General features: G+C 33.7%; 1 protein-coding gene and 1 long non-coding RNA gene across 12 annotated transcripts in view; both read right to left on the reverse strand.

Annotated features, from left to right (window-relative positions):
* Window positions 1-22,129, reverse strand: part of LOC136042072 (uncharacterized) — a 522,356-nt gene that overhangs the window by 132,590 nt on the left and 367,637 nt on the right. The gene's annotated exons all lie outside the window — the stretch shown is intronic.
* The window catches only part of LOC136042071 (uncharacterized), an 84,808-nt gene continuing 81,740 nt past the window's right edge, over window positions 19,062-22,129 (reverse strand). For both annotated transcript variants that reach the window (XR_010621159.1, XR_010621160.1), the window contains exon 6: window positions 19,062-20,667. This is a non-coding gene — a long non-coding RNA (uncharacterized LOC136042071). The remainder of the gene's footprint in view (window positions 20,668-22,129) is intronic.

Genomic DNA, 22,129 nt, shown 5'->3' on the forward strand with positions numbered 1-22,129 from the left:
CAAATTATTTATTAATATGATATTTTTTAGACTCTGCTGTTGACACAATTATAAGAGAAGAACAAGGTGGTTTTAAAAAAAGGTAGAGGATGTGTCCACCAAATTTTCACTCTTAGGTTTATACTTGAGAAGGGCCTGAGTTATCAAACATCTTTGGTCCTCATTTTTATAGATTATGAGCAAATTTTCAATTATGCTGATAGAAGAGCTTTAGTGAAGGTTTTTTCCTTTTATTACATAAAAAACTAGTTTTTCTAAATGAAAGTAAGGAGCGACATTAAAACTTAAAACGAACAGAAATTACTCCATATATGAAATGGGTTGTCCCCTCCGCGATCCCTCGCTCTTTCTTAAATTTTTATTATGTATATAAGGGGGTTTGTACCCTCGTTAATACCTCGCTCTTTACACTAAATCGTAAGTTTTGTGCCAATTCTTTAAGAATGACCCCTGAATCAGAAAGGCCGTAGAATAAATAGTTGAAACTACTAAAAATACTATAGCATAAAGAGCGAGGCATTTATCTCCTCCTAAATACCTCGCTCTTTATGCTAAAGTATTTTTAGAACCCCTCATATGCGTAATAATCTCTGTTCGTTTAAAGTTTCAATGCTACTCCTTACTTTCAATTGAAAAAACTTTTCCATGTTTATTTTTTCATTGTTTTTTTTTTATTATAATTTTAGAAAATCCTGCGCCCTTTTCATTGAATTTTTCTTCCCCCATGACATATTTCTCCAAGGAAAGCTCCTCCCACAGAGCCCCCTCCCCTCAACCCCACCCCCAAAACCAAAAAAAAACCCTGAAAATGACTGTACACTTCCCAATAACCATTATTATATGTAAACAATGGTCGAAGTTTGTAACTTGCAGCCCCTCCCCCAGGGACTGTGGGGGAGTAAGTCACTCCCAAAGACATAACAGAAAATCACGATACCAAATATATTACTTTGTGCCCAATTTATATCGATCCTTACATCTTGTGACTTTTGAAGCATCAAAAACAAAATTTTTATGCCCAAAATTATCAATTTTTGATAAGCCTTCGGATTAATATAAAAGAGTACGCAGTTTAATCTCCCTTAATTCTTGAGAATATTGTTGGATTTGCGCAATATGGGGATTCAGGATGGAGACAGCTTCTCTCTTAGTGCAGAAAAACAATTTCTGCAGAAAATAAAAGATTACGTTAACATGCTTACCAGTAAAAAAAAAAAGGAAAGACCTGGGAGAGGATCATGATTCTTGCCAATGAATTCCCCAAGGGAAGGGGAAAAATACCAGCAAAAGCTCATTTTTTGTACAAATATTTGATTGGTATTATTTTTAATTTTGTTTGTTTATATATTCTTCAATGTTTTCTTGTTTTCTAGGGATGGAAGGGGGTGAGTTAGAAATTAATTTCCAATTTTTCGTCATTTCAAAATATTTTTGAATGTGGGTTTAATATGGGTTCTGCACCAAAAGTAGTTCCCTAAATAAAGATTTATCTCCTCTAAGTTATTTGAGCCGTGCTGATACGGTAGTGACATTTTGTTTTTGTTCCTAAATTTCTATGGGAAATATTGCGTCCAAAAGCATTGCCAACTGTACTTGATTTATTTTCAGGCAGTGGCACCTGGTGCTGTTCTGGTAGGTTTTCCGTCTTCTTTGTTTTCCTTGGCCTTGACCTCCCTCATTAAAAAAAGTATCCTTTTCTCCTTTGCTGAGTAATATTCTACTGAAATATTGAAAGATACACATCCTTGTTGACAAAGACACAGAATATGCGAATAATTTGATTTCCAAAAAATTTATATTTGAGGATGTATTTGTGATTAAAAATGCTTTTTAATTTCACCTAAAACCTACATAACATGAAAAAGTGACATATCCCCTAAATTGAATATACCCTTCCACTCAAAGTCTGCTTACACTATTAGTGCAATTATTACAAAGGTACGTACACAGGCAAATGTTCCGAGGCACATGAGTTTTTGCACCTGTTTGGCTTGAAAAAAAAACTGCGTTATGATATTTTATGTTGCTTCCTTCAGAAATTTTGAGTTTTACCTTTACTTCCTAAGCTTAAGAACTTGATTTTTTCCCCATTTTCTTTTTACAGAGATCCTCCTCCACTTAACTAATTATCTGGTACTGACTCTGGAAAAAAATTATGGTGACCAGGCATGAGCCTTTTGTTTTCTGAACTAGTCTCCAGGTTCTTTATACAAATTAATAACTGGAGACATGTGGCAGAACGGAACCTATTTGAAACAAAGAAAGAAAAGGATTACCAGCATATCTGGATTGTGTTCTATCTTTAGTTCGTCTGATATATACCTCAATAGATTCTTAGGTGGCTTTTTTTGTCTTTTTGACAGTTTTACGTTAATTTAGCACCAGAGCTGTGGTACTTTGGCTATAAAACAAAGCAGAGCCGGATCTACGTTTTTTCCTCAGGGGGCAGGAGCAAATGTAGATTTGGCCGCCCCCGTTATACCATCAATACTGCAAATACTCCAATTTTTATTTAGAGTGAAAGCTGAACGTATTTCATGATAAGTTAAAGGTACTCATTTGTATTTATCAAGTACCGTCAGCGTAATGGGAACGAGACGTCACTACCGTTAGTTGTCTCCAGGGTATTCTGTCCTGGGTGTTGGTTGGAGCCTCATTGGGGTTGATGTTTCTGGTAGTGATTAAATCGCAGATGAATTCCCCCCGTTTTGTGGCTGATCTACCTTTAGAACGTTATCTAATTTGCAGTTGGATCAAAAATGAGTTTGGTGGGCGTTCGAGGGGGTAGATGAAGTAGATGACCGTACCAACGCAGCGAACAAGACCCAAGCTGCGATTGAGCTCGAGCGTGTACCCTGTTAAACCATTTAACATGTTCGATTTCATGGAGGTGCCTCGTCTCAAAAGCATCTACCTTGAGCGTCTGAGACATGCATAGAGTCTCTGAAAAGTACTACATGACTCTAACTACCGAGGCAGAGCAAATTCTTGCCTTCGTGAGGCAGCTGATCTGGGCTTGGTAAAACCTTTTTCCGAGAAGAGGTTAGGAAGCCTGATCATTTAAAATCATCACGATTTCGGTTTTGCTGTAGAGCTCATTGAACATTTGATTGTTTTCATGAGCACACTAGTAAATCAACTAAGGTAAAGTATAACAATGTTTCACATTTAAGGATTTTCTCAAATTGTACGCGTTTGCTCGGTAGTAAACAAAACAACTGGCTGACGGCCAGTGGAAAGAAAGGAAAAAGCGAAAGAAGCTACGGACATATTGCTGACGTAAATCTAGGAGTCTTCTCCGCTAAATATAGTAAAAACTATTTAAAAGAGAAAGGATAAGAAATAAAATAACCTATAAAGCCTAAAATATAAATCAAATCTAAATCTAGAGCAACAGAAAAATATTAATAAATAGAGAATTTAATAAAATATAATAAATAAAGAGATGTATATTAAAAAAGAATTAAAAAAATATTTTAAATAAAATAATCAAATAAAAAAATAAGAAAATCCGAATGATGAAATTAATATCAATAATAATAAAAATAACATTAATACCCCTGTCATAAACCGAAGAGAATAAAAAAAGCAGCAGAACAACAATGTCAACTAACTGCAAACAAACTTTACAACACTTGAATTGAATTCAAGTGTTTGAACAATAGCACCGTATTGATATATGCAGAAATTAAATAATAAAAAAAAACATTTTTTTTTAACTGAAAGTAAGGAGCGACATCAAAACTTGAAACGAACAGAAATTATTCCGCATAGCAAAGGGGTTGTCCCTCCTCAACACCTCACTCTTTACGCTAAAGTTTGAATCTTTGTCACAACTCTACTTTTTGAACCATAAAAAAGCCTAAGCGTAAAAAGCGAGGTGTTGAGGGGGACAACCCCTTTACTATACGGTATATTTTCTGTTTGTTTTAAGTTTTAATGTCGCTCCTTACTTTCAGTTAAAATAAACTTGATTTTATATTTAATTTCTGAACGTTTTTGAATTAATGCATGTTTTGATTTTGACTCTCCGCATTTAAATAATTAAAAGTAAATTTGCATTTAAATTTTTTTTTGGTTAAATGGCTTTCTCATAGTTTTAATCGGAAGATTTTGAGAAAAAAGTGGCGGGGGAGGAGGCCTAGTTGCCCTCCAATATTTTATTACTTAAAAAGCAACAAGAACTTTAAATTTTTTACAAACATTTTCATTAGTAAAAAATATACTTAACTTACGAATTGACTAATGTAGCAAACTTCTATATTCGTATGTTTTTATTATATATATGAAGGGGTTCACCCCTTCGTCAATATCTCGCTCTTTAAACTAAAGCTTAAATTTTGTCCCGATTCCTTAAGAATGACCCTTGAATCACAAAGACCGTAGGTTAAATGTTGAAATTACTAAAAATACTTTAGAGTAAAGAGAGAGGTATTACGAGGAGGTGAACCCCTCATATGCGTTATAATTTCTGTTCGTTTTAAGTTTTAATGCTGCTCCTTACCTTCAGATGAAAAAAAAATTCATATTTATTTCTTATTACTTTTTTTAATAATACTAGAAAATCCTGCGTCCCTTTCATTGAAATTCTCTTCCCCCATGACAAATTCTTCCATGGAGAGATACTCCCATGTAACCCCCCTTCAATTTCCCCCCCCCCTCCAAACCAAAAAAAATCCCTGTGAAAACGTCTGTACACTTCCTAATAACCATTACTATATGTACACACTAGTCGAAGTTTGTAACCTGCAGCCCATTCCACGGGGACTGTGGGGGAGTGATTCGGCCTCAAAGACATAGTCGAATAAATTTTTAGACTATGAAAAAATGGATATCTCAGAATTTTGATCCGGTGACTTTGCGGAAAAAATGAGCGTGGGAGGGGGCCTAGGTGCCCTCCAATTTTTTGTCACTTAAAAAGAGCACTAGAACTTTTAGTATCAGCTAGAATGAGCCTTCTTGCGAAATTCTAGGACCACTGAGTGGAAACGATCACCCCTGGAAAAAAAAAGCAAAAAACAAAATAAAAAACAAATACGCACCCGTGATCTGTCTTCTGGCAAAAAATGCAATATTTCACATTTTTGCAGATAGTAGCTTGAAACTTCTACATTAGAGTTTTCTGATACGCTGAATCTGATGGTGTGATTTTCATTAAGATTGTATGACGTTTAGGGGTTTTCCCCATTTTCTAAAATAAGGCAAATTTTCTCAGGCTCGTGACTCTTGATGGATAAGACTGAACTTGATGAAACTTATATATTTAAAATCAGCATTAAAATATGATTTTTTTAATGTAACTATTAGTATCAAAATTCCATTTTTTAGAGTTTCGGTTACTATTGAGCCGGGTCGCTCCTTACTACAGTTCGTTACCACGAACTGTTTGAAACTATTAACAAAGTTCTACAGAGCATGAAAAACATAGTATGCCAACGTAGCATGAAAAAAATCTCAACTTACTGCAACACTGTTGTAATCCAGTTGAACTTGTTCGAATAAAGTATTTCTTTAAAACTGAATTGGCATTAGTGTTTTACACGGCGTGTGTTTTTTGGCTAGTAAATTGCCATTAACATGACTCATTGAATTCAAATTAATTGCATGTTTCGAAAGGCTGTATTTCTGGAAATAAAGTACTATAAAATTTACGCAAAAATTAAAAATTTAGGAGCTTTTAACGTTCATTATCAAAACACGAAGCCCTGTATTCATTATGGCTTTTTCAAGGCATGTTAGCCGAGTAAAAACATCTGTCAAACAGTTCGTGGTAACGAACTGTAGTAAGGAGCGACCCGGCTCAATAGTAACCAAAACTCTAAAAAATTGAACTTTGATATCAATAGCTACATCAAAAGAATTGCATTTTAATGCTGATTTTAAATATATAAGTTTCATCATGTTTAGTCTTACCCAGCAAAAGTTACGAGCCTGAGAAAATTTGCCTTATTTAGGAAAATAGGGGGAAACACCCCCTAAAAGTCATAGGATCTTAACGAAAATGACACCATCAGATTCAGCGTATCAGAGAACCCTACTGTAGAAGTTTCAAGCTCCTATCTACAAAAATGTGGAATTTGGTATTTTTTGCCAGAAGACAAATCACGGGTGCGTGTTTATTTGTTTGTTTGTTTTTTTTTTTTTTTTCTTTTTTTTATCTTTTCCCCAGGGGTCATCGTATCGACCAAGTGGTCCTAGAATGTCGCAAGAGGGCTCATTCTAACGGAAATGAAAAGTTCTAGTGCCCTTTTTAAGTGACCAAAAAAATTGGAGGGCATCTAGACCCCCTCCCACGCTCATTTTTTCCCATAGTCAACAGATCAAAATTTTGAGATAGCCATTTTGTTCAACATAGTTGAAAACCATAATAACTATGTCTTTGGGGATGACTTACTCCCCCACAATCCCTGGGGGAGGGGCTGCAAGTTACAAACTTTGACCAGTGTTTACATATAGTAATGGTTATTGGGAAGTGTACAGACGTTTTCAGGGGGATTTTATTTTGTTTGGGGGGGGCTGAGGGGGGGGGGGCTATGGTGGAGGATCTTTCCTTGGAGGAATCAGACATGGGGGAAGAAAAATTCAATGACAAGGGCGCAGGATTCTCTAGCATTACTATAAGAAAACAATGAAAAATAAACATGAAAACGTTTTTTCAAATGAAAGGAAGAAGTAGCATTGAAACTTAAAACGAACAGAGATTATTGCGCATATGAGGGGTTCTAAAAATACTTTAGCATAAAGAGCGAGGTATTTAGGAGGAGATAAATACCTTGCTCTTTATGCTAAAGTATTTTTAGTAATTTCAACTATTTATTCTACGGCCTTTCTGATTCAGGGGTCGTTCTTAAAGAATTGGGACAAAACTTACGATTTAGTGTAAAGAGTGAGGTATTAACGAGGGTACAAACCCCCTCGTATACATAATAAAAATATAAGGTTATGAAAGTTTGTTACGTAAGTTAATTCTTAAGTTACGTATATTTTTTACTAATAAAAATGTTCATTAAAAATTAAAAGTTTTAGTTGCCTTTTTAAGTAACCGAAAAATTGGAGGGCAACTAGGCCTCCTTCACCACCCCTTATTTCTCAAAATCATCTGATCAAAACTAAGAGAAAGCCATTTAGCCAAAAAAAGAATTAATATACAAATTTCATTTTAATAATTTATGTGCGGAGAGCCAAAACCAAACATGCATTAATTCAAAAACGTTCAGAAATTAAATAAAAAAAACTAATTTTTTTAGCTGAAAGTAAGGAGCGACATTAAAACTTAAAACGAACAGAAATTACTCCGTATATGAAATGAGTTGTCCCCTCCACAATCCCTCGCTCTTTACGCTAAAGTTTGACTCTTTGCCACAATTCTACTTTTTAAAACAATTAAAAGCTTTAGCGTAAAGAACGAGGGATTGTGGAGGGGACAACTCATTTCATATACGGAGTAATTTCTGTTCGTTTTAAGTTTTAATGTCGCTCCTTACTTTCAGCTAAAAAAATTAGTTTTTTTTATTTAATTCATAAAGACACAGACTTTCATTAAGAAAAAAAAACACTTCAAACGCGCCTTATTTGCCTTTTTGAGCCTTAAAAAGTACCAATGGAGTCTGGGCTGCCTGAAAAAGTAAAAAAGCACGGACAACTATGCCTGAAAAGGCCATAATGAAGACACGGCCTAATTAAATTGGACGCGTCAAAACTGCAACTACCATTTGAACAGCGGGATTGTATTGAATTTTTCGCAATGAGCAGTTTCACAGAAGGTGCACTTTCAACTTACTTGGTTTGCTTTTCATACCTAAAAAATACAAAAAAGCAATGTAAATAATATTTCAGACCAAATTGCTTCTCCATTTACAGAATTTAAAAGCGAAAACGTGAGAATAACTTAAATAAACTAGTGAAAAAATTTAACTAATAAAAATCCAATATTTCAACTTTATCCACGGAGAAAAAAGGTAAAGTTAAATTAAATTCAATGCAACGCATAAAGAGAAAAAGGAAAAAAATATACACAAAAATAGATTCAGTTTACAAGTCCAATTTACAATAAATTAATTAGGGGCAAGGTCAAAGTTTCAAATAGCATTGCATTTCTTAATAGTTCCCGAACAAGTGTCAACACTTTGAGTCAAAGTTGGGATGAGGTCAATGCTGCGAAGTGTTAATAGAACGCAGCTAGGTTATCAAATAAAAAAAATCCAATCAACATATAACATAAGTTTCTTTGACCTGTTGCCATATATAGCCTTAGATTGCCTACACAGATTTTTGGAAATTAAAACCAGTGTATTTTCAACTTTCCTCACAAAACCAAGAACTAACCGCATTCCATAGCTTAAATGAAACAATATTGTTTTTTGCACTTAACACTGATTACTCTAATGTACTTGTTAGGCATACGCTGCAAGCACAGGATCCTCACTGAAGCTTTTCTATCGAATGAATCAAACACTGGTTCATGATCTATAAGGCAAAGGGCTTAGGATTCTAGCCGATGATTGATAGATGACTCTATCAATCATCAATCAAAAAAAGATCTGATCAACGTTTCCTTTCCTATTCTCAAAATCACATCATTATTCTCTTGAGCATAATGAAATAGTAACTTTTGAAATGGCAACATTTTAAGGAAATGGGAACTTCCTGGGAGGGTGTAAAGAGGGAGGTATTGAATTGATTGGGTTGGAGGAGGAGCTTGCGTAGATGTGTTGGCCTTAGGTGGCTTGGTGCTGTGGTGAGTAATTAGTAGTAGTAGTTTCTCTTGAGAACTCGTCTACAGCGTCTCTACATGATAAGAAATTTGCTTCCAACAGAAATGAAGCTAATGCCTGTCAGTAACTCTCAGACTCACTCTGATCACCCTTCTTATAAAGGGATGTAATAAGAGTATCTCCAAAATCAGCGGGTACTAACCTTTTTCAAAAGTCATGTAGATTATTTTTAGAAGTGATAGCACACTATGAGCACCTGAGGTCTCACTATTTTCAATCCCTAAATCTTCCTTGCAAAATAGATCTTTCTTCAAATCCAAAGCGTCGCATTTTTTTTTCGTTTCTATCGATATCATTGTCTAAGACCTTATACGTGTTTAACAAATTCTCAAAACTTTCCTCGCATCTTCGACATCTTCAACAACAACATTTTCGTATCTTCAACATTTTCCTTATCACTAATTGAAACCCCTTTACTATCTTTACCTTGGAACAAGTTCAGACTGACTACAATCTCTTAATTTCTTAACATGTCAATACAATTCATGTAACTATGTACCTTCATATCCAATTGTTCTTGGATATAGGATACCTACTATCTCCTTAAAAAACTACATTAAGTGTCTTCTAAAGGCCTAAATATTTTAAACCAGTTTAGGAAATACAGAAAGTAGCTCTTAGCTTAAGAACTCCAAAAATGTCGAATCAATAGGACCAACGGAAACAACCGTTTGCATGAAGACAAACTTTAATGAAAATAATTGTTTTTCTATTTCTGTCTGATGATAAAACACTACCAGTTATTTTTCCTACTATCTTGAGAAAAGTAAATTTCATAGCTTGATCAAAAAATGATGGCCTTACTGTAGCAATGCTTCTTCATAGGTGTCCATTAATCTTACCTCCAAATCGAAAACTAGTTTAATGACGAAATCAGGCAGCATGTAAATGTTAACTTCAATGCTAATTAAGGAATTTTTAAAACCAAAGGGATATTATATTTGATCTGGCGTAGGCCTGTGTGTGTAATGTGATATGCTGCTTGTTCGTCCCAGAATACCAAGATTACTTATCCTAAGCGTTTCACGAGGCATATTTAAGATTAGAGTAAAAAATAATTACTAATTGAAACAGTTGATATGGTAGCTCCGAAGTTTATACGAACACCCTTTTAATAAAAACTTTATATACCCCCAGGTTACAACTTACAACCCTTGCCCTGAGGGCTTTGGCAGGAGGCTGTCATCCTCAAAGACATTTATTTCCAGACCTTTCAACTGAGCTGGACAAAATGGCTTTCAAAATTTTGATTGGATGCATTCGGAGAAATGGTGGGCATGTGAAGAGGGGCTGGTTGCCCTCCAGTCACTTCTGACTATTAAAAAAGGGAACTAACCGTCTCAATTTCAAATCAAATGTGCCCTTCTTGAAGTTTTTGTGACAACTCCTTCTATACGAGGAGCCCTGTTCTAAAAGACTAAATATAGATAAATAAGTAAATAAACAATATGTTGTGCCCACATGACTCTTTACTTAGACAGCACTATCGCATTACATATCTATTCTTAATTCACCCTTAGTATCTCTTGTTTTGTAAGCGAAATAAAAGTAACATTTAGTTTAATATAAACTATTTCAAACTACTTTGTGGCAATAAGGTCTCCTATATGTGCCCTGTATATTCTTCGCTGTAAAGGAAAACTTTAAATCGGGCTTATCTATGTGTCTCTGCTACTACCTATTGCTGAATAAGTTATAAGTTCTGAGTATACCCCCTAATAACCACAGCTTTTCCCTGTAATTAACAAAACAAACGTTTACTTAAAAAAAAGAAGTTTTTTAAAATATAAGTCAGAAGCTATTAAGCTACAGACAAAGATGAATTAATTCGTGTAACATTTAAGAATTAAAACAAGCAAAAACTAGAGTCAATGAATATATGGAACACAAAACAAACAGAAATCGCAATGAATAATCATCCCAAACTTAAAACTAATAGGGGAAGAACTTAAGCCCCTGAACACTCTAAAGGCCGAATTAAACCAATGAAGAATTGCTTTCAACGTACATTTGAGACCCAAAATAATCAGAAATTCTATTGAATTATCACATCAAACCTAAAACTAGGAGGAGTAGAGCTTTCGCCCACTGGAACTTCTAAAGGCCAGAACCTCATTAGGACTTTAATGAATACAGTTTGTTTTATAAGCAGTGAACATCTATTTGTCATAACATCAACAACAAAAAAACACAAAAATGATATCTCCAGTCTAATCAAGATTTATAAATAAAAGTAACATTCTCTATTCCTTTTACTTCCTCTTAAAACCTCCAAACAGTTTGAATGTCATTTATATTTTATTGAAATTCCATATGCGCTACGATAATAACCAATATTACAGAAAAGAACTACAGAAATTGTTGATAAGATGATGATATTCATTTACAGAGGTCAAATATATTTTTCTTGGTGAATCGTAAATTACACTCTAGCCTTTAAAAGACTTAGATGGCGTTAGCTCTACTCTTGTTCGTTGTAATTTCTTTTCGTTTTGGCTTGATTATTTACTATAGCATCTATTCCTTTTTGGTCTTGTCCATTCATAGATGTATTAATTGTGTTCCCTCTTAGTTTGGAACATTATGTTACTTGATTTCTCCTTGTCTTTACATAGTTCTTTGCTTTCTTTCAAAGACTTGTTTTCAAAAAAATATTTTTCGTTTTTAATTGACATTGCTTTTGATTGGTTAATTTTCAGAGCGGTATTGTCCTTGAGAAACACTCTTTGATCCCCAGGTCATAACTTAAGATCCAATCGACCCCCAGCACTTTTCTGTCCAGTATTTCCACAAAGTTTCAAGTCGATCGTATATCGATTCATTTCCGTCCCCAAGATATTGTAGATAGGATATTTTTATATACAAGATGCAAATCATGTCTTTTGATTTGACTCTGTCCTTTCCCACAAACAACAATTTACCGTCTTGTTTTCTCCCCTCCCCCGCACTCGAAATTCCACAAAAGTTTGGAGTGAACACTGTTGTAAGAAGTTCTCGAGATACTACGTGTATACAATTTTGAAACTGCTACAACATAGTGCCTTTTGATCTATCTTACTACTTAACCATACATGAATAATAAGTCTCTTAGAAGATAATATTGCAAAAAAAATTGTTTATATATTAATTGGAATCAAATATTGGGAAGATTTTTCCTCTCTCACCTAAAAAAAACCTATAAATTTTAATTTTTTGCCCAAACATCCCTTTCTTTCTCGAACAGTACCTAAAGTTTGTAACACCGCATCCCAAGCTGTTTCAAAATACACATAATATATTTCAATTTTAGCCCCTCTCCTCAGAGGCTGAAAATGTGTTTTTCCAAGAAGCATTCTAGGAAAACTTTGAGAATCATGGTTAAGCGAATGATCCGCATGAGCTGACTAGAAATACAAATGATTAGGAGCAAAATTTTAAGACTCCCCTACCCCTTTCCCCTACTCTCAATCAATATATAGAAATTTTTTGGCCCAAAAAATCAGATCAACTAGTTTTGAGGTAATCAGACACCCAGGATCAAACATAGTCCCCTGCCTTATTTTAAAGCTCATATAGACACTGGATAACTTGCATAATCTTTGGGCGTAGTCCCAGAGAATACAGGGTCAATTTGAACCTCTAAACATATTTATTGGCTATTTGTCTTAAAATAATTACCTCAAATATTTATCAAATGTCTCTAGATAGGCCGCGAGTAGAATGAAAAGACGCAAAAGTAGGTCTGGTTGCCGTACGATCTTCTTCTTGACTTTGTAGTGGGACCAGGGGCTTCCCGCAAATCCCGGCATCTGGAACTCGGTTGTAAAATCCGTTGCCTTCCAATAACGTTTAAATAAAGTCATAACAAGCTTGAAATCACTGTATAAGTCACAACCAGCCAGTGAAACTGTGTATGTGATGAAAGATCACAAGCCTCTATTAGCATAACAAAAATGAAGTTTCAGATTACAGAAGTTGAAAATGAGGTTGGCGAAAGCTGGACTAAAGGTTGGCATTACAAAAAGAAAATAATAAAAATTTTAAATTTATATAAAAATTATGTGCTTTAAAAAAATATGCTTCAAAATTTTATATATATATAATAACAGCACAGTTTCAACTTAAGGATGGTGGGCTCTAATACCCTAAGCATGAAACCCTCAAAGTCTTCTTAATCCCAGGACCTAAAAAAACCCTGCAGTACATATCTCGACCAGCTGAGCCATCCTAGCTAAGTGGATGGTACTTTGAACTTTCAAACCTATATCCTTCGGGGCGAGTAATCAAATCCTAGGGTTGCCAATCCTTTGGCTTCGGGAGGGGTTGGTGTTATGACTGAACAAATGTTTTATGGTTAAACAAATACCCAAGAAACATCTGATTTCCAGATGTCAGGTGAGTAAAAAAAAAACTTGTTCTTGTCGCAAGTTCAAGCACAGTACACATTGCTAGCAGAGCAAAAAAAAATAAAAAAATTACGCCCACACACAGCACTAATTTCGACTGTGTATTTGATAAATTTTAAACATTTTTACAACAAAAAATTAGACATGAATAAAATCAATGTCGTTGATAGCCCTTATTTAGACAGTGCATGTAATAAATTTTAGACATTTTAACAAAACAGATGTATTTTGTCTAATAAGTATTTTGCTGTAGTGCGATCCGCCAACCTATTGTCGATTAGGTGATAAAGTAAAGAATAAGTTGCTAATTCGTTAAGATCTAATATTTATTTAGAACTGATCAGAACTAAATAACAATCACTAGTACTAGTTAATTTGAAGTAATAAGGTTCCAAAATATGGACTAATTACACTTAGAAAAATGACAATCACAAGCGGCTAAAAAAGATAAAAAAGTGAATATTTAAGTTTATTTAATTATTTTTTCTTTATCTCAAACAATAAGTGCAGTCTTTAAATATCTATTGTTTTGCTAACAACTAAAACAACTATAAATAATTGAGTAAATTCACAGATTGTCACCAGCACGGACGGACAAGAATAAATAAAACAGTTGGAATGTGCACAGCAATAAAACTCTTCAAACATAATTTTTTTAGGCACACTGGATTCGTAAGTACTAAACACCGATTTTCGTTGAGATATTTTTTTTTACTTTTTTTTTATTGACAGAGAAAATCGCAAATACAAGCAGTCAAAAAAAAAAAAAAAAAAAAAAAACAAACACACACCTAAATCACCATTTAATCGAATTATATAGATGGTGATCCGACAATTCTATGTTTTTGTTTAGAGACACAACCAAAAGTGTACAATCCAATGGATTGCTGGACATTATTTTAAATCAAAACATAAAAAAACCTTTTTTTGGCCTATTCTTTTGGCGTTTCGTAAGTAAAGCAGCTCATGAAAGCGGGACTTATCGTCAGTCCAAGAAGGTAAAAAAAAATTCAGTATTACAAATACAGAAGCAGGAAAACAAGATCATTTTTGTCAATCAAGCCGCCAACATTCTAATCCTTAGGTCCAAGGCATTCCTTATTTGACTAATAATTTTTACTTACGCGCCATCAAACAGTTCGTGGTAACGAACTGTAGTAAGGAGCGACCCGGCTCAATAGTAACCAAAACTCTAAAAAACGGAATTCAAAAGAATTGCATTTTAATGCTGATTTTAAATATATAAGTTTTAAATTTTAGATATATTAAATATAATAATTTTAAATATATTAATTTTAGAAAATAGGGGGAAAAACCCTCTAAAAGTCATAGAATCTTAACGAAAATCGCACCATCAGATTCAGCGTATCAGAGAACCCTTCTGTGTAAGTTCCAAGCTCCTATCTACAAAAATGTGGAATTTTGTATTTTTTGCCAGAAGACAAATCACGGATGCGTGTTTATTTGTTTGTTTGTTTGTTTTTGTTTTTTTTCTTTTTCCCAGGGGTGATCGTATCGACCCAGTGGTCCTAGAATTTTGTGAGAGGGCTCATTCGAACGGAAATGAAAAGTCCCATTGCCCTTTTTAAGTGACCAAAAAATTGGAGGGCATCTAGGCCCCCTCCCACGCTCATTTTTTTCCCAAAGTCGTCAGATCAAAATTATGAGATTGCCATTTTATTCAACATAGTCGAAAAACCTTATAACTGTGTCTTTGATGACGACTTACTCCCCCACACTCCCCTTGGGAGGGGCTGCAAGTTACAAACTTTGACCAGTGTTTGCATGTAGTAATGCTTAGTGGGAAGTGTACAGACATTTTCAGGGGGAGGTTTTGGTTGGGAGGAGAGGTTGGGAAGAGGGGGTTATGTGGGGGAAACTTTCCATGGAGGAATCTGTTATGGGGGAAGAAGATTTCTATGAAGGGAGCGTAGCATTTTCGAGCATTATTTAAACAAAAAGCAATGAAAAAATAAATATGAAAAAGTTTTTTCAACTGAAAGTAAGGAGCATTTAAAAAAACTCGTTTTTTAATATTTAATTACAACAAGGAAACACCAAAAAATATCACTTTTAATACTAGTTATCTAGGCAAAATTATCAACCCTATTGTCAATTGTCTCAAGTCCTTTTTTTCTAAGGAACTTACCACGTTTTGTTGATCTTATTCTAATGAACATATTATATGCTTTGATGACAAATTTAGTTCAAAGGAGTTAGATCAGGGAGAACAGAAAATATCAGCTGCACTAATTCAAGAGACAGTATGTCACACAAATCAAATTTTATAGAGCCAAATAAACACGTAAAATTATTAACTCGAATTATTCAACTGTTATTTAAAATGATTATTCATAAACGATATAAAACTCCTAATTGATTTGGCAGTTAAAAATAACTAAAGACTGAAGCCTTGTTTCTTCGGGGGAGAGGGACGAGGATAAAAGTTTCGGTTTTAAGTCATCAATTACCTTTTTGGGACCTTGACTCATTTGCTAATAGGATGGTTTTAGGTGCATAAAAAAAAACAAAAACAACTCCATCAAGAGCATTGTTAATGAGTTTGTTGCAAATTTTCTTTTATTTAATTTTGGTAGAAATTCAAAGTGTCTCCGAAATAGCCGACATCAAAACATAAAATCGGACGAACAACTTAAAATTTTAATATTTGAGGATTAGTTGTTTTTATTTTAATCCAATAGTCATCAAGCGACAAAAATTGATTTTTTTTGAGGTTTTGATGATAAGAATCTTAGACTTGATACGTGAAATTAGTCCTTTGAAAAATTTTCCAACCGAAAAAGCGCATTCTTCAACTGATTCAAAATAAAAACGAACAAGATAGTCGCTTATAAAAAGCTTATTATTTATGAGCGTAAAATGTGCCTGCCAAATCGAATTTTATCCAGTCCAAAGAAAGCCGAAAAATCAGAAAGCTAAAGCCTAGTGATCAAGCCTAGTGATTTAGTTGACTTAGTCTTATAAAAGTGGAAAGGATTGTAGAAGGCTCATATATCTATTTGCGTAACACTCTAAGATGAAGACTGAATTAAACAAAAAAAGCCCTACTTCAGATTGAAATTAAGTTATCTGGGGCTACCTTAGCAACCTATTAGGTTTTAAAATGGTAAAAAATAAAAGAAAAATATCTAGGTACTTTTTTGGAATGACCAACCGTGATTGTAGCCAGGAGCTGCGTATATGGTCCATAGAACAAAAACTAAAAAATATACATAATCAAGTTAATCAAACACAGAAAAAATAAAGATAAATACGAAAAAGAAATAAAATAAACTAAATAATAGTCAGGATTGTCTTAGAAAAGATAAAAGATACAAATAAACCTTAAAAAATCCAATGTGACCAAAAATATATACATTTAAAATAAAACCCAAATCAAAAACATTAACAATGAATAATGATAGATTCATAATTATCTAAACTACATTTTCGGCAAATTTTATAAAAAATCTAAACATGTAACTCTATTAAAATAATCGTTATCATTACTAATTATATTAGTAATAATTATTATGTAATTAATTAGAAATAGTAAGTAATAACTAGTAATTATTACTAATTCTATTATTATTATAATTCGACTCTTAATTTTACTTCCATTGAACATGAAACATGAGGATGGCCAAAACAGGGGCAAGACCTTTTCTTCCATCCTACCATATTCCAAGCTTTTGCTTTGGAAATCTGCCAAAAAGTATAAATATAAAAACAATAGTCTAAAGTCATTTTTACAATCGTATTCAGGCTAATACGTCCAACCCAATCCATAATCCTATTTTCACATACGAATAGCTCCTGCCTTTCACTCACACCCTTACAGGGTTTTCAGTGATACTACTGTGGGTATACGGTTTTTTCCCTCCCAGTGGGCGACAAGGGGAGAGCCCTCCTCCTAAATCAAGCCTTATTCGAAGCTTATGCTGAGAAATCCCAGAACTTTGAAGCCATTTCTATACTGCGTTAAAAGCTTTTTATTGACAGACGATTTGACCAAATATTCAATGGATGATTATTCGTTCTGCGTAGTTGATGTGAAAATGTATTTTTTTTTTTTTGCAAGTTTTCTTAGATTTTTATTTTGTTTTGTGTTTTTATTCCAAATTCTTTTACCTCATGTTTTGTTTGTTTGTGTTTTTGTGTTGTGACTTTTTTTCCTGTTGTATTTTTCTTAACTTGACATTGAAATGCAAATCCCCCCCCCCGCAACTTCCGATGAATGTTCAAATAAATCATTTTCTAACATCATCCTGTTAATAACTTCCATCCAAACCTTAATCCAATAATTCCACACTAGTAACCCTTACTGTCTTTTATAGCTCCATAAGTCTATTGAGTAGAACTACCGTAGGTACACGATCTTTGTCTAAGAAGGAATGGAAGTTTAAGCAAGTTCAACAATGTATCTAATTATAAATATACCAAGTAAAGTCGAACCACTTCGCCTAACAAAGAAGCACTAATTTCAATTCCAAATATTGCTCTAAAGGTCGCGTCTTGGATATAGCATGAAAAATGTTTTAAGTAACTGAATCAAAATAGTAACAGGAATCTTAAAAAGTGACAAGATAAGGCACTAACTAAACATCATTTCTAATCAGATACAGACAAAAAAAAAAAAAAATAAAAAAAATAACAGCTATGAAGCAGTTCTCGCAAATGTTTTACTCATTATTTAAGATATTTCGCTTATCACAGCAAATTTACTCTAAGAAATTCATAAATACAAGGTTTCAAAATTGGTAAAATAAAATTAAGAATAGAAATATTTCTGAGTATGGCCAAAACAGATGTCCCGTCATGAAGGAGAATCGTTTAACAGTGACATGAAACATGTATTTGGGTTTCGAAAGTAACTAGTTTTTTTAATTGAAAGTAAGGAGCGACATTAAAACTTAAAACGAACAGAAATCATTGCGTATATGAAATGGGTTGTCCCCTCCGCAATCCCTCGCTCTTTACGCTAAAGCTTTTAATTGTTTTAAAAAGCAGAATTGTGGCAAAGAGTCAAACTTTAGCGTAAAGAGCGAGGGATTGCGGAGGGGACAACCCATTTCATATATGGAGTAATTTCTGTTCGTTTCAAGTTTTAATGTCGCTCCTTACTTTCAGTTAAAAAAAAACTAGTTTTTCTTATGTAATTTCTGATCATTTTTGAATTAATGCATGTTTGATTTTGCCTCTCCACACTTAAATTATTAAAATGAAATTTGCATATTAATTCCTTTTTTGACTAAATGGCTTTCTCTTAGTTTTGATCAGACGATTTTGAGAAATAAGGGATGGGGAAGGAGGCCTAGTTGCCATGCAATTTTTCGGTTACATAAAAAGGCAACTGTAAATTTTAATTTTTAACGAATTTTTTTATTAGTAAAAAATATACGTAACTTAAGAATTAACTTACGAAACAAACTTTTATATTCTTTAATTTTTATTATGTATATGAGGGGGTTTGTACCCTCGTTAATACCTCATTCTTTACACTAAATCTTAAGTTTTGTCCAAATTCTTTAAGAATGACACCTGAATCAGAAAGGCCGTAGAATAAATAGTTTAAATTACTAAAAATACTATAGCATAAAGAGCGAGGTATTTACCTCCTCCTAAATACCTCGCTCTTTATGCTAAAGTATTGTTAGAACCCATCATATGCGTAATAATCTCTGTTCGTTTTAAGTTTCAATGCTACTCTTTACTTTCTATTGAAAAAACTCTCCATGTTTATTTTTTCATTGTTTTTTTTATAGTAATTTTAGAAAATCCTGCGCCCTTTTCGTTGAATTTCTGTTCCTCCATGGAATATTTCTCCAAGGAAAGATCCTCCCATATAGCCCCCTCCCCTCAACCCCACCCCCAACACCAAAACAAAAATCCCCTGAAAACGACTGTACACTTCCCAATAACCATTATTATATGTAAACACTGGTCGAAGTTTGTAACTTGTAGCCCCTCCCCCAGGGACTGTGGGGGAGTAAGTCATTCCCAAAGACATAGTTATTATGGTTTTTGACTATGCGGAACAAAATGGCTATCTCAAAATTTTGATCTGTTGACTTTGGAGAAAAAATGAGCGTGGGAGGGGGCCTAGGTGCCTTCCATTTTTTTTGGTCACTTAAAAAGGGCACTAGAACTTTCCATTTTTGTTAGAATGAGCCCTCTTGCAATATTCTAGGACCACTGGGTCGATACGATCACCCCTGGGAAAAAGAAAAAAAAAACAAAAACAAACAAACATATAAACACGCACCCGTGATTTGACTTCTGGCAAAAAATAAAAATTCCACATTTTTTAAGATAGCAGCTGTAGGGTTCTCTGATACTCCAAATACGATGGTGTGATTTTCGTAAGGATTCTGTGACTTTTAGGGAGTGTTTCCCCCTATTTTCTAAAATAAAAACTTTTGATAACAAAGACTAAATTTGATGAAACTTTTTTAGAGCTTTTTAGAGCTTAGAAACCTTTTTAGAGCTTATCATAATTTAATTGCGGATAATATTTAAAATCAGCATGAAAATCTGATTCTTTTTAAGTATATTTTAGCGTCAAAATTCCGTTTTTTAGAGTTTCGTTTACTATTGAGCCGGGTCGCTCCTTACTACAGGTCGTTACCACGAACTGTTTGAAATGTCCTCAGGTGTAATACCCCGCTCGCTATTTTACCTTTTTAGTACCGAAGGACAACGCAAAACTGTAGATCCCCCCCCCTCCTTTTTAGAGCTTATCATAATTTAATTGCGGATAACATTTAGTTTAACAAAGGCTATGGTGACGAAATTGTGAGCTTATCCTTTCAATTCACTTCATTTTTTCTATTTAGACACGGTAACAATAGGGGAAACATACGAAAATTTTTAAAGCTTGTATTGGCCAAGGATGAAAAATGAAAATATTCGAAATATCTTATACAGGTTGTTGTTTAAGGCCATACAACCATCATCAGCTGTAACTAAACAGCAAGCTTAATATGAGGCGTAGAGTAAAGAACAAGAAAGTGTATAATTATCGACATTATTCAAAAATGGTCAGCTCCTACACACAATTCCAATTTTAGAGTTAAGTATCAATAAATTTTCCTGGGTTTTAGTGTCCATTTTCTGCCACTGTTGTTTTGGTAGCAGTTTACTTAGCTTTGAGACCTTGGGGTGAGGTCTGAGAAACCTTGGCAGATCTTCTATGAGATGTTGCTGGGATGTGTGATATGATTTTTCTTAGTAAATTTTTAGTTCTCTATTCCAATCTTTATTAGTGTTTAGGACGGTCCAAAATATTTTCCTTTTCTGTAGCGATCTCGGACTTACCCCGTTGGCATTATTGAAAGCTAACATCTTCATATCAAAAAAAAAAAAAAAACAAAACAAAAAAAACACTTTTCTAAACAGGATGTCAAAAACTTAATGTCCTTCTTCTTTAATGACTCTGACCAAATCAGTGAGTATATCTTCAATCTCAGCCGCTGCATATAAAACTGCTGTTTATTTGGGATTTTTGGCTAAAGAAAAGACAAATAGGTTACAAAGGATACTATCTTAATTCTACACAAAATATAAATACTAGTACACCTATAAGTAAATACTACATTAATAAATTATTAATAATAAAGTGTTTCATTAAACTAGGGCTATCATGAAAGAAAGGTGGAAAATGGCTCAGCCATTTTCGTACTGCCTTACGACGTTTTAAGGACAAAGGTTGGCAAATTGCCAAGGATTGTATTTTTGGCCATCAATACGAAACCAAATGAAAAGCAGGTTGTCCCCAAATTGGGGAGGGGAGAGGTCATGGATTTATAGAGCTTGAAAGTTTATGGGAGGGGTAAAGAGAGAAGCTTTGAATAGATCGGAATAGGGTAGGAGAATAGGGTAGATCGGAATAGGGTAGGAGTATACGCATAAGTGTTAGTCCCAAGTTGTTTAGTGCAGGAATCATCCTTAGTAGTAATTGCAATACAAGTAGCGTCATTTTATTTTAAGAGACCTGTACGCTTCCTAAATTCGACTAATTGACTTCACAATTAATGGTATTGGCACCAATTTTAATGCATAAAAACAAGAATAAAGGTCAATGAAGAAATGAAACCAAGGGGAAATAAATAAAGGATATAATAAGAATAAATAAAGGTCAATGAAGATATGAAATAAAGGGGAAATAAATAAAGGATTAATAAGAATAATATTAATAAGGATATATTAATGATAATAAGGATAAGTAAAGGTGAATGAAAATATGAAACCAAGGGGAAATAAATAAAGGATTAACAAGGATAATATTAATAAGGATATATTAAAGATAAATAAAGGTCAATGAAGAAATGAAACCAAGGGGAAATAAATAAAGGATCAATAAGGATAATATTAATAAGGATATATTAAGGATAATAAGAATAAATAAAGGTCAATGAAGGTATGAAACCACGGAGAAATAAATAAAGGGATTGTGTTTAAATAAGCAAATATTATAAACTAATTCAATGCAGTAACGAAGCTATGGGGCGCAAAATGGAGACAAATTGGTTCTCTCCCCCTTCCCCAAGCATTCCTTGATAGCATTAAGAAATTTTTTTTGGCCGTTGTTTTATTATTTGTTTATGTTATTTTCTGTAGTTTTCAAGAATTTTTTCCATCCCCATATCCTTTTCCTTGATTATTATCTCAAAAAAAGAATAAACAACAGCATACTACTTAAGCTACTACATACTATATACTACTACATACTACTACAGCAAACAACAGCAAATCTACTTAAAGATTAAGTGTAGAGTTTAAGATTACACTTTATTACGTTGTTTGTATTCCATTATGTAAAATATAATTACATTATAAAAGTCCAGTGTACTTCAAATAATCCTCATCTGAGTTCCAGAGGAAATGAAATACCCAGGAGAGTGTTAAAATTAATATGGGTATTCCGAATTCCTGTAGTTGATTTTACAGTTACCCGACATGCGAACGATA

The sequence above is a fragment of the Artemia franciscana genome, unplaced genomic scaffold (assembly GCF_032884065.1).
Source record: "Artemia franciscana unplaced genomic scaffold, ASM3288406v1 PGA_scaffold_60, whole genome shotgun sequence".
NCBI classification, from domain to species: Eukaryota; Metazoa; Arthropoda; class Branchiopoda; order Anostraca; family Artemiidae; genus Artemia; species Artemia franciscana.